The 11,783-nt window shown below is 48.5% G+C and overlaps 1 long non-coding RNA gene across 1 annotated transcript; it reads right to left on the bottom strand.

The window, feature by feature from the left end:
* Positions 1 to 8,640: 8,640 nt before the first annotated feature.
* LOC143435039 (uncharacterized) lies at positions 8,641 to 11,126 on the bottom strand. The gene is made up of 3 exons (XR_013105011.1): positions 10,072 to 11,126; positions 9,419 to 9,475; positions 8,641 to 9,100 (listed from the first exon to the last, which is right to left on the bottom strand). It is a non-coding gene; the product is annotated as an uncharacterized LOC143435039 (long non-coding RNA).
* Between the last annotated feature and the right edge of the window lie 657 nt (positions 11,127 to 11,783).

Genomic DNA, 11,783 nt, shown 5'->3' with positions numbered 1-11,783 from the left:
CCCCTCTGCCTGCCTCCCCATGCCAGAATTACTGACCTATGCTACCACTCACAGCTTTTCTATGGGGACCAGATGATTATGTACACAAGGACAAGCCACTACCCACTGGGCAATCTCCCAGTGACAAACCAAAGTGCAACTTCACCAAAGTTCACTCTGGGGGACAAATGGCTTTGTAGGGCTTACTCACAGGCCATGGCGGAGGGCTCACTGACAAGAGTGTGTGTGACCCAAAGCCACACTGGAAAGTCTGCACTCAGAATGGACAATGGCTTCCCCACAGCTCCATAGGGGCCTCTCTCTCTAGTCTTCCCCTGCCTTTCTACCCCAGCTCCTCCCCAAGATCTCAAGGTCAAGTGCAGTTAGGGCAGAACTGCACACAGCTGGCTGGGAGGAGGGGCGGATACTCGGTGAGGGTCCAGTGGCCCTGCCACGCCCTCCTCCGTGAAGGAACGTCAACAATCAACAACTCCAGCGTGATGATCTTTTTACATGTTAGATGTATTTAATTTCATATGTATAAAGTTTTTGCCTGTATGTATGTATGTATGTACATACCTATGCACGTATGCACCTATGTGCAACAAGTGTGTGCCTGGAGTCTAAGGAGGTCAGAAGAGGGCACCAGATCTTCTGGAATGGGAGTTCCAGATGGTGGTGGGCTGCCATGTGAGTGCAGGGACTTGAACCCTGGTCCTCTGTAAGAACTGTTGAGCCATCACTCCAGCCTGTGGTTCTTTTAAAGTAGAAGCAGTTGGTCATATGGAGACAGCAGTTGTTTGGCTGAGAGGACGGTGCAATGTAATGCCACCTCAGTAAAAGAAGCTGACGCCGGCTACATGCATAGCTAATATAACCTGCGTGTGTGCTGTTAAACTCAGGACTTTGCAAGCTCCCAGGTTAGAGAGCATACGAGGGACTCATCAACACTATTTTCTATGACCAGTACAGTCCAGAGAGTGCAACACCACAGCCATGGTTCTACAACACCCAGGAGAACTCAACTAAGGGAGCCCTGCTTTCTGGCTGCATGCGCCTCTGTGGGCCACTCACGGCTATACGGCTGGTGAGCTCTCTCCCCTGTGAGGGACCACACTGCTGCATGACACTGCCATGCCGCCTTTCCTCAAAGTTAAGAACTAATAAATATAGATTTATTTTTTTGAGACAGGGTTTTTCTGTGTAGCTCTGACTGTCCTGAACTCACCCTGTAGAGCAGGCTGGTCTTGAACTCACAGAAATCCACCCTGCCTCCTGAGTGCTGGGATTAAAGGTGTGTGCCACCATGTCCATCTAATATAGATCTTTTTAAAGGTTTATTTTATTTTTAATAATTTATTTAATTTGGGGGGGGTGGTTTGAGATAGGGTTTCTCTGTGTAGCCCTGACTGTCCTGGAACTCACTCTGTAGACCAGGCTGGGTTCAAACTCAGAAATCTGCCTGCCTCTGCCTCCCAAGTGCTGGGATGAAAGGCATGTGCCACCACTGCCTGGCAATTTATTTAATTTTTATCTTACATCCATTGGTGTTTTGCCTATATTTATGTCTGTGTGAGGGCATCAGATCCCCTGGAACTGGAGTTACAGCAGTTGTAAGCTGCCATGTAGGTGCTGGGAATTGAACCGGGGCCCTTTGGAAGAGCAGCCCCTAACCACTGAGCCATCTCTCCAGCCCCTGGTTTATTTTATTTTTAGTGTGCATCTGTATGTAAGTGTGTGCACACCATTGCAGGTGCCCTCGGAGGCTTTGGATATACTGGAGCTGGAGTTACAGGCAGTTGTGAACCTCCAGGCATGGGTACTGGGATCTGACACTCAGATCTTCTGCAAGAGCTGTTTGTGTTCTTAACCACTGAGCCATCTCTCCAGTCCCTCTACCAAATATATCCAAAAGAACAAGTCACCTCATTTTCTCTTTTGAACCTTAAATCTAATACTTTATGGAATGAGGGGAGGGAAGAATGAAAGGAAAGGGGGAGAGTGGGAGGAAGAGGAAGAGGAAGGGCATTCCAAGAGGAATCTCTAACTCTCCCCAAGTAGCTTGCCTATGTCTCCATCCAGCTGGCTGAGGATGCGGCGCAGGACACCAACCGGCTGGCTCATGGTGCTTTTATGTGGCAGCTCAGAGTGGTGGAATTTGTCCTTTCCCTAAGGAGCACATCTGAGCAGTTAATTAGCTGGCATCTGTGACAGAATCCAGAGCCTGGGGCCTCTGTGTGATGCCCTGGATCCCCTGTGTGTCTTCTCTGGTCATGTCCCTAGGTCAGCCCTGTATGTCCTCTCTGGGAGTGTCATTAGATCAGGCCTCTGAATCTGGTGGAAGACGGTCAGTTCTGAGTGCTGCAGGCTGGAGATCCTGGGGGTAAGCCCACTTGCCCTGAGGGATGCTGGGTAAGTGGCCCACCTGGCTCACAGAGCACTAGGGGCTCATAGAAAGACACCCCTCTCTCCTTGTCTTCTCTGCTCTCCTACTGCCATTGCCTGGGTTTATCTTCTCAGTGGATTCTTTTCTCTGTACTTTGTTATACAGCCACGATCTGAGAGGTCCCCAAAACTCATATATTTCAGGCTTGATTCTCCATATAGCCACAAGCAGAGCCTGACCTTGGGGAGGGGACAAGGTCACAGGTCACTGTCCTCACCTAGGGACTCATTTACTTATGGTGTTAGCGTTTCCTGGGCCATCCAGAAGTGGGGCCATATGAGGTGGGGCTGGTCACAAGCAGTGGGTCCTGCCATGATGCTTCTCTGCCTTGCCTCAGGCTCCATGCAAAAGGGATCAGGTGATATGGACCAAATCCTTCAGACTCGGAGGCTAAAATGAACCTTTCTGCTTCCTAAACTGTTTCTTTCGTGTATTTTATCACAGTGATGCAAAGCTGATCAGTATGCTCTGATACGAGGGATGGAATTAAGAACCTCAAACTCAACAAGGGATCACTTGCCCCACACTGGGGGACAAGGACATAGTTTTTGTTCTCAGGGACCTTGCATGCAGGGAGCAGAGATCACAAATAAAGAAACAAACCAGGAATACACATGTTCCTCCATTTATGAGATATTTGTTCCAGCTAACAGGGGGAATGAAAAACTGTCACCTCTATTTTGTTTTACAGAACTAGGATGGAACCTAGACTTGTGAGCATGGCAGGCCGGGATTCTACAGCTGAACCACACCTCCAGCTTCTCACTGTGGGGGGGTTATAGGTTGTGTGTGTGTGTGTGTGTGTGTGTGTGTGTGTGTGTGTGTGTAGTGGGGGGCTCTACCACTGAGCCATGCCAGCCGTTTACTGGGGAACTCTAGGTGGGTGGTGCTCCTCTTAATTGACTCTTAATTCGTGGCCCTGGCCAGTGCAGCGGTCTGTGAGACTGACCTCCTGTAGCACAGCCGGCGTGGGCACTGGGGAAGCCAGTTCTGTGCCCGGTGTGATAGAGTACCTTGGTTGTAAAAACTCGATTCCTGTGAGATTACAGCAGACCTGGATCAGAAAGGATTGTCTGTTAGGACAGCCTGTCTCCCAAGATAGTCTGTCTCGCCTTGGCCAAACAATGTCAGTGGGAAGAGACTGAAGAACCACAGGAAGCCCCTCTACAGCTGCAACAATTTCCTCGTTCCAAAGCCCCTCACCCTGCCCCTGTAAAGGAGCCTGGCTGGCTTTTCCCCCTTGTAGGTCCTCCATCTCTGGTGGAAGTGAGGCTGCCCCTCGCTGTTTTAGTAGAGTGTGCTAATAAACACACTCTAATCTGTGGGAGGTCAGACTGCTCTCTTCCCGCTTTCTGTCTCTTTATGCTTCCTTGGAAATCTACTGTCCCTCCAAAGGCAAGTAGCTTTTTTCCACTACTCTACGCTCCACACCCTGCAGCTTGGGGACAGGGTGTGAGCGAGAGGCATCCTGACGCCCTGTCACATTACTGCTCCTTCCCGGCCTGCAACCCAATAGTCCTTGCTGGGGAGCTTGTGCCTCCCACACACAACAGGACTGAGGCTGGAGCTGAACTTGGCTGTCATCATGGGGGGGGGTGTTCCCCAACATCACCCAGGAGCCAGGGATGTTGATGACTTCTATAAGGCACAGGATATCCCCGAGAGACCCCCAAAAACTCCCAGGATCAATGGCAGGGAGGGACAGACCCCTTTCTCTACACTTTACCCCTGACAGTTCCCAAGAGGGGACTCGGGCCTTCCTGGTCTTTCTCAGTGTCCAGGCTCTTCCTTGAAGGTACACAGGGATTTGATATTGGCAGAGGGGCCTTGAGAACATGAACTTGAACCAGCAAATTCCAAAGACTCTGTCAGGTGTGGGGATGCCAGTCATAGGAGATGGAGGCTGGAGGACCAGGCGTTGGAGGTCATCCTTAGATATGTAGCGAATCTGAGCCTAGCCTGGGCTATGTGAGACCCTATGTCAAAACCAAAACAACAAAACTCAAAAGACTTTCAAAAGGAAATGAAGGTGTGTCAGTGTGAAGAGGGACCCCCGGTTAGGGAAGGGGTAGGGCAGGACCAGTGCTTCAAGCTCTTCTGGTGGGACACTAAAATCAAGACCAGAATTTTGATTCCCAGTAGCCACATAAATGCCTGGTAAGTTTAGTGACCTCCCTGTAATCCCATCATTAGAAAACAGAGTCAGAGGATCCCCAGAACAAGCTGGCTAGCAAGAATAGCCATATCAGTGAGCTCTGGGTTTGATTGAAAACCCTGCCTCAGTGAACTAAATGGAAGAATTGAGGATGATTCTTCCATTTTCAACCCCAGGCCTCCATATACAAATGCATACATGTGCACATGTATCTCCACACGTATGAACCCACACATATGCAAAAAGCACATGCAATGCCCACATGAACACACACACACACACACACACACAAACCACACAACAATTGGAAAAGCAGGTAAGTGAACTGAAAGCATTTTGAAGGGATGAGAGGCTGTTGCAGCCCCCAGCTGCTTCATGTTGGGCACCAGAAATGTTGCAGCCCGAGCTGCCCCACATTTGGGGGGGGGGGAAGCAAAAATGTCTCGGACCATTCTGTCAGTGTTGGAACCTGCACTGCCAAAAGCCTTGGGGACTAAGTTGTTAGAGCCTGCACTGCCCCAAGCTGCTCCAGTCTGCGGGTTGGGGTTCAGCAAGAGAGTGAGGACGGACAGGAGGAATGGAGACCAGACAGAGTGTGATTCAATCCCATTTATTCTTCAGTCTCTCTTCTTCTCTCCAAGTCCCTAGTGCCAAGTCCCTAGTTCCTAGCACCTAATCCTAGTCCCAGTTGCTAGTCTCTTTCCCAGTTCCAAGTTCTTTCTCCAAGTGCTAAGTGCCTAATAACTAATGCTCTAGTTGCCTGTCTCGAGTCTCAAGTGCCTACTCCAAGTGCCTAATACTTAATACTCATTTCTTCTGTCTGCCTCTCAAGTCTTTTATATGTCTCTTCTAAGCCACGCCTTTAAGTCATTCCTTTAAGTCATGCCCTTAGGCCTTGTCTCTAAATCTGATCTTTAAGTCACGCCCTTAAGTCACACACCTTTAAGTCTCACACACCCAAGGGAAGATCCTGGGTATCTAAAACAAGATGTTATCAGAGTGTGCTCAGCTGTTGTAGGCTATTGTAATCAAGTCTCTTGTCAGGGTATATGGCTCAAGATGGCTGCAAGGATGATAGCTGCCTTCTGTCGGCTCCCCACAGGAGGCCCAAGCACAAACACATGATGTCAGAACAAATTGGTGTTCCCGTCCCCTGAATAGGTGCAGGCATCTGTGGTTCTCAGAGCCACACACAGGTTCTACACAGTCTCAGGTACTATCACACAGGGAATATACATCACAGGTTGAACATCCATCCACACACAACTGTACACATACAGTCGGTGTCACATGATGTCACACATATGTTGAATGACAAAACTTTTTCTGGGGAGACACACACACACAAGTCTCTTCACCTCAGATAGGAAACTTATCCATCAAAGTCCACCTTGGTGAGCCCATGAGGGAAGGCTGGTGGAGAAGCAGTGGGCAGGGCTTCACCAGCCTGAAGGCCTTGAATCTCACACCAGTGCATACTTTAGAGAGAGGGCCGTCAGTATCTGTGTCTCACTCCCATCCACAATGGGCTGGAAATGAGGCCCAGGCCTGACGTAGCAGGTAAGTGTGACACCACAGGGCCAGTTCCTAGCCTCTCAGGAGGAGTCTAGGCAGGTAGTCTGACTGATGGGCCATGCCCCAGCCCAGGAGTCCTCTTCTGCCCTTCTGCAACCAGCATTCCTGCCTGTGGTGATTCGGATGAGCATGGCTCTCATAGGCTCATATATTTGAATGCTTGGTCCCTAGTTGGTGGAAGTGTTTGGGAAGGATTAGGAGGTGTGGCCTTGTTGAGGCGTTGGAGGAGGTGTGTCACTGGGGCAAGGTTTGTTTAATACTCATCTCCTCACTCGTCACATGCTCTACCACTGCAGGGATGTGTGCCTCACGTTGGGTGTCTCCCTCAATTTCTCTCCACCTAACCATTTCCAGTTAGCTCTCTCTGCCTCATGCTTGAGTTTCAAGATATGAGCTCCAAGCTACTGGTCCAGCACCATGCCTTCCTGGCTGCTGCCATACTCCCTGCCACAAGCCATGGACACTATACCTCTAAAACTGTAAGTCTATGAGTTGCCTTGGTCATGGTGTCTCATTACACTGATAGACAGTAATGGAGACACCCCACTCCAGCTTCACATGGGTATCAGGACCAGATGGGACAGGAAGAACCTCCTCAATCATACACATAGAGTGGGGTCCGCACTTCTGTGACAAGGTCGCCAAGGCCCTTTGCTTAGTGTTCATTCTTATGTTCATATGACTTTCATCTAAGCAATGTCTGCACTAGGATGGACAGGGGGCACCAAGACAAATAGTGACGAGACAAAATTCCCTGCCCAGCCAGGGACGTGGGTCAACAGTGGAGTACTTTCCCAGCGTGCACATGGCCCTGGGTGTATCACAGTAGCAGTGTAAATAACACAACTCAAAAATCTCAGGCTTGAGGGAGAACTCAGCAGGTGAAATGTGCACACAGAGACCTGCGCTCAGATCCCAGCACCTACGTACATAGCAGCCATTACAGTGCCGATCTGTAGCCCCAGTGCTAAGAGAATGGAGGCAGCCGAGCGCTGGAGCTTCCTGACCAGTCTAGCCAAACTGGCAAGCACCGGGCTTCATAGGAGACCCCGTCTCAAAAATTAAGGTGGAGAGAAATAGAGGGAGACACCCAACGTGGGGCACACATCCCTACAGTGGTAGAACATGTGACGAGTAAGGAGATAAGTATTCAACAATTGTGTGTGTGAGTGTGTATGTGTGAGTGTGAGTCTATGAGTGTGAGTGGGAGTATGTGCTGTGTGGGTGTGTGTAAGTGTGTGTGTATGAGTGTGTGTATGTTGTATATGAGTGTGTGTGTGAGTGTTTGTGAGTGTGAGTACGTGGTTTGTTGTGTATGTGGGTGCATGTATGTATGTGGTGTATGAGTGTGTGTGTGAGTGTGTGAGAATGTGTTGTGTGTGTTTATGAGTATGTGTATGTGGTTTGTTGTGTATGTGTGTGTGGGTGCATGTGTATATGTGTGTGTGAGTATGTGAGTGTGTATGAGTGTGTGCATGAGTATGTGATGTGTACGTGAGTATATATGTGGTGTATAAGTATGTGTATGTAGTGTGTGTATGTGATGTTTGATTGTATATATGTGGTGTATATGTGATGTGTGTGTCTCTGAGTGTATGTATGTGGTATGAGTGTGTTAATGTGTGTGTGAGAGTGTGTGAATATGTATGTGGTGTCAGTGTATGTGTGAATGTTTGTATGTGGTGTGTGTATGTATTGTGTGAGTGTGTGTATGTGGTGTATGTGTGGTGTGTATGATGTGTGTGACTGTGTGTGTGGTGTGACTGTGTGTATGTGGTATGAGTGTGTGTGTGAATGTTTGTGTGTGGTGTGTGTGGTGTGTGTATATAGTGTGAATGTGTGTGGTGTAAGTATGTATGTGGTGTGTGTGATTGTGTGTGGTGTAAGTATGTATGTGGTGTGTGTGATTGTGTGTGGTGTGACAGTATATGTGGTATGTGTATGTGGTATGTGTGTGACTGTGTGTGGTGTGAATGTATGTGGTGTGAGTGTGTATGTGGTATGAGTGTGTGTGGTGTGTGTGTGGTGTGAATGTGTGTGGTGTGTGTGTGTGTGTGTGTGATGTGTGTGTGTGGTATGAGTGTGTATGTAGTGTAAGCGTGTGACTGTGTGTGTGTGAGTGTGTGAATGTGTGTGTGTGTGTTTGCAGTAAAAGACACAGACAAAAAGTGAGGCTGTGCCTGCCTGGTGAAGTGCTGCCTGATCCTTAGGCTGAGGTAAAGGGAGAAGACTCCAGGAACAGTGAGGCAGACTGGGCTGACAGTGGACAGGCCAGCTGTCCTTTGTGAGACTGAGAGGAAGTGAGGACAGGATGTTGGGAGACAGAGAAGTCCCTGTCCACTCAGGTCCCCTGGGAGCCAGGCTAAGAGGGGCCAGGATACAGCTCTCGGTGAGCTGGTTCCCGGGTGTGTTCAGTGTTGGGAGCTGCCTGGAGGGATGGGTCTCCTTGAGTTGCTGTCGCTAGCCACATGGAATGGCAACCGTGTTCTTCTTCAAGCGGTTTATTCGGCTATCCCTGTACAGAGAGCTTCTTTTCTCTCTCTCTTCCTTTCTCCCCAGCTCCCGCAGCCCCTTTTAAGCATTGCCTTAATCCTATCAGCAACTGCCACGAAAAGTCACTGGTGATTGGCCATTCTCAATGATGCGAGGTGGGGTGATCGGGTAACCACACCTCTCAGCGCATACAACTCCATATATGGAGTTGTCTTTTCTCTCAAGCAATGCGTATGCCAAGCGCCACCTTGTAATGGCCGAGAGCGGAGCCGCTTCCCACAGGTTGCTCTGACAAATGACCTTATGCAGGGTTGAGCAGGCAGCACTGCAGCGCTTCCAGAGGACCTGGGTTCAGTTCCCGGGAACCACACAGGGACTTCCGACTTTTTGTCACTCCAGTACCAGGGGCATTGATGCTCTCTTCTGGCCTAAGGGCCGCAGGCCTGTGCATACTGCACAGACATATGGGCAAACAAACATACATCTAAATTAAAATAAGTAATAATTTTTAAAAACCTGTTTTTCAAAAGAGATCACATCCATGATCACTCAAAGCAACAGAAATATGTTCTGTCCCTCCTCCAGAGGACAGGGGTTTGAAAATAAAGACAGCCCTTCTTGTCCTCTTCCAACTGCTGGTGGCTGCAAGTTGTGCTTGGCCAGTGGTCATCTCATTCCAGTGGCTACTTCTGTCTTAGTTAGGTCTCTATTGCGTTGACAAAACACTACGACCAAAAGCAACTAGGGAGGAAAAGGTTTTCTTCCCTTACCATTCTCGGGTCAGACTCCATCGCTGCAGAAGCCAGGGCAGGAACGTGGATGCAGGGCTGGTGGTGCAAAAGCCGTGGAGGAATGCTGTTACTGGCCTGCACACCATGGTTTGCCCAGCCTGCTCTCCTATATGGTCCAGGACCACCAGCCCAGGGTTGGCACCATACTACAATGGGCCGGGTCCTCCTCCATCAGTTCTAAATCAAGATAATGCCCCACAGAATTGCCTGCAGAAGCATTTTTCTCAATTTACACACCCTCTTCCCAGATAGGTCTAAATTTTATTAAAAAAAAAAACAAAAAAAAACAACCAGTACGTGTCCCAATGTCGTCTGTTAGTTAGTGTAGGCTGGCCTTGAACTCTATTTAGCCCAGACTGTCTTTGAATTAAAAATCCTCCTGCCTCAGCCTCCTGAGAGCCAGGATGATAGGTATCATGTTTTGCTTCTCTTCCATCTTATGAAAACACCAATCTTCAGAGGATTTTTGGAGTGCAAGCACAATACACACACACACACACACACACACACATGCATGCACACACACATGCACACATACACACACATGCATGCACACACACACATGCACACATACGCACACATGCATGCACACACACACATGTACAGGCCAGCATGCACATTTGCATACATACCTCAGTTCTCACTTTAAAGGGAATAAGAGATGGTTTATCCAGGAGCCATGGTTTAGAAGCACAGATTCAGGTTACCTCAACTGAGCACAGATTCAGGTTACCCCAACTGAGCACAGATTCAGGTTACCCCAAACTCCATGTTTCATATGGAAACAGTTTCATGACCTTTTGGGAACAGAGAAAATCATAAATCAAGGCAGGTTTAAGATACACTGGAGATGGGGGCTGGAGATACGGCTCAGTGATTAAGAGCACTGGATGCTCTTCCAGAGGACCCAGATTCAAATTCCAGCATCCACATGGTCACTCACAATCGTAACTCCAGTTCCAGAGGATCTGACACACTCTTCTCACCTCCATAGGTACCAGACACAATACAGTGTGCACAGACATACATAAGGCAAACCTTACACATAAGATAATAAAACACCTTCTACACTGAAATGCATCAGTGGGTACTGAGAGTCAGATTCATTGAGGTAGGGGAGATTTTCTACAGACTCACGATGCTCTCAAGTTTTAGGATGGTGGAAGGTAGGTGTCTGCTAAGCTAATAGGTCTCCAAAGGTTCCTATTAGTCACAGGGTATTAGTTCTGACACAATGGAGATCGAGGAATTGTTCCAGGGCTAGCCCGAGAGAAGGTGATTAGTTTCAGGGGCGGCAGCTCTGATCTCTGTACATCGTCTGTCACCCCTGCATCAGCCACCCCTGCAGACACAGCTTCTTCCCAGGGATTCTCACGGGTGGGAAGCTAGAGACAGGGTCTCACTCTGCAGCCAGCTGCTCTGCAGCTATGTTGGACAGATTGCCTTGAACTTGTGGCAATCCTCCAGCCACAGGCATAAAAGTAGGAGTCTGCAGTGGTGTTATACTTCGAGGAAAACCTTGAACTTCTTTCTGATCTTTCTCCCTCTTCTTCTTCAGGGCTAGGACAGCAGGTGTGCACCACCACCCCTGATGGTTTTTGTTTGTTTAAACATTTTGCTTTAAGAATTTTTATTTTGCAGGGCGGTGGTGGCGCACGCCTTTAATCCCAGCACTTGGGAGGCAGAGGCAGGTGGATTTCTAAGTTCGAGGCCAGCCTGGTCTACAGAGTGAGTTCCAGGACAGCCAGAGCTACACAGAGAAACCCTGTCTCAAAAAAACAAAAAAAAAAAAAAAAAAAAAAAAAAAAGAATTTTTATTTCTGGAGTTGTAGAGGTGGCGCAGCAGTTACAAGCACTTACTGCTCCACAGAGGACCAGAGTTCAGTTCCCAGTACCTAGGGGCCTTACAACCACCTGAAAACCCAGATCCCACGCCCTCTTCCGGCCCCCACAGATACTGCACAGACAGTACATTTAAGTGTGTGTGTGGTGTGTGTGTGTGTGTGTGTGTGTGTGTGTGTGTGTAGAGCAAATGTGTAGAAGTCAAAGACATTTGGGGGAGTTGGTATGGTCATCAAGTTTGGTGACAAATACCCTTACATTTGGGGCCATTTGTTCTGTCAAAAAAAAAAGAACTTAGTAGGAAAAAAAAAAGCTGGGCATGGTGATACATGCTTTATTTCCAGGCAGAGACAGGTGGATCTCTGTGAATTCAAGGCCAGCCTGGTCTACAAGGTTCCAAAACAGCCAGGGCCACACACAGAGAAATCTTGTCTTGAAAATTAAAAAAAAAAAAATCCAAACTCCATGTTAATAGGCTTTAGATTTTTAAAGATTATTTTAA

This window comes from Arvicanthis niloticus, chromosome 18 (genome assembly GCF_011762505.2).
Source record: "Arvicanthis niloticus isolate mArvNil1 chromosome 18, mArvNil1.pat.X, whole genome shotgun sequence".
Taxonomy (NCBI): domain Eukaryota; kingdom Metazoa; phylum Chordata; class Mammalia; order Rodentia; family Muridae; genus Arvicanthis; species Arvicanthis niloticus.
This window is presented reverse-complemented; position numbering and strand designations above follow the sequence as displayed.